Source organism: Lepidochelys kempii, chromosome 1 (assembly GCF_965140285.1).
Source record: "Lepidochelys kempii isolate rLepKem1 chromosome 1, rLepKem1.hap1, whole genome shotgun sequence".
NCBI classification, from domain to species: Eukaryota; Metazoa; Chordata; order Testudines; family Cheloniidae; genus Lepidochelys; species Lepidochelys kempii.
Genome location: NC_136380.1, coordinates 324,073,822 through 324,075,572, shown reverse-complemented (window position 1 = coordinate 324,075,572; position 1,751 = coordinate 324,073,822).

The following is a 1,751-nucleotide window of genomic DNA, read 5'->3' as shown; positions in this document are numbered from 1 at the left end:
TGTCTGAGAGAATGAGTGCAGGGGGCTTGGAGGTCTGCTGATGGTGAGGGTCTCGCAAATGACCACCCACGTCAAGGCAGCCTGCCTGCAGGCCGGCTGCAGCTGGGGCTGAGCAGAGGTTCTTCTGTAGCGATGGCTCGCAACCAGCGGGACTGCTGACACTGAGAGCAGGGAGCCTGTCCCTCCTCTTCCTCACCCTGTGCTCTCCTTGCTGGCAGAGTGGCAGCCAGCCAGCTTGGACTGCTCAGAGAGGAGCAGAAGAAAGAAGTGGTAGTTGCCAGGGGCACCAGCAGGGAAGCAATGTGACAGGCTTAGGGGACGGAGGATGAAGGAGGCCCCTTCTCATAGACCCTGAGACAGGAGAATGAGCGGGGGTGGGGGTCGGCTCCAGGGTCCTGTTCGTTTCCCTGCCAACAAGCTACCAGCTTCCCTTCCACACAGGCTGTCCCTGGTCCCCAAAGGCTTCTCCACGTTGCCCCTGGTTGAACCCAACTTTTAATGGCAAATGTGTTGTCTTATATCAGAGTTGAATTTGGACATAGAGGTTTGATATTTTCTATACCACCTTTGTTCTTAATTATTCTTAATTTGTGGTATTACCTTGAGTCAAAGGAAAAAAGACCACAAGCAACTTTTTCACTTGTTTCATTTACTGGATCTGGTAGTTAAGGAAAATTGTCATGAATGAAGATTTAAATTACTTGATTATCTTTTAGTGTAAAAAATATTGACACCCCCACCCCAAATTGTGTTTTTGAGACCAAAATCCTGAAAAGTTATTTCAAACCAACTTAATATAAGGAATTACATTTATCTCTAGTGTAAAGTCAGTGGAGTAACAACAACAATATGCTTAGACAGTGGAGAAATGTAGCACAGTGTCCATGACCACACTATGGCTTTATTCGAAGCATCTAAGAGCTCCACAGGATTATGACTGATCTGGTGCAGCCAGGTTAATTGTGGGTGACTGCATGGTCGCTGCCAGTCCATAACCAGGCAGTGTCCCCTCCTGACCTCAAGTCCAATCTTCAGAGCTTAATGTCGTTGAGTAATACCAGGGATGACTTTGACCCAGGATTTCTAATGTTTAAATAATATGTTTTTACTGTCAACATTTGAAAGCTTTTAGACAGTGGGCTCAGATATGGGATGATGTCACATATACAAAGAATTACAAGACACCATTATTCTTATTCATTTTTGGAAGGAAGAGATATTGAGTTTCAGGATTTTTTTTTTTCTATTGGTTTTCTTTGTAGTGAAGTACAGTGCAAATTCTGCCCTGGATTCATTTGTCAAGCACCTCCCCACATCCCAATGCTCAGTGGCGCTTGCCAGAAATACTTGGGGGCAGGGAAGGTACGGTTCTAAAGTTGCTGCTTTTTCTTGGGCACAGTCAGGTCAGCAATTTGTTGTAGAGGTGAGCACTGACAGAGCCTATGGTCTCTGATCAGTAAGGACTCCAGCTCTCTGCTTTCCTTCAGCAGGACTGTCTCATGTGGAGGGAAGTGAATTGGAACAGCTAATGTAAAACCCTGTATTTACAAAGGAAGATATAGAAAAACTGAATTTTCTAATTTTATTAGAAATAAACTTTGTTTCTCTATGATTATAAATTATTCTTATGTCTCTTAATAAGTCCTTTCATTTTATAGTTCCTTCCGAGCAAGTGATCTCAGTCTGTTACTGGTTATGGTAAAGGAGGAGTGAGATCCACAAAGCTGTTGCAACACTGAGCATCACAGGGC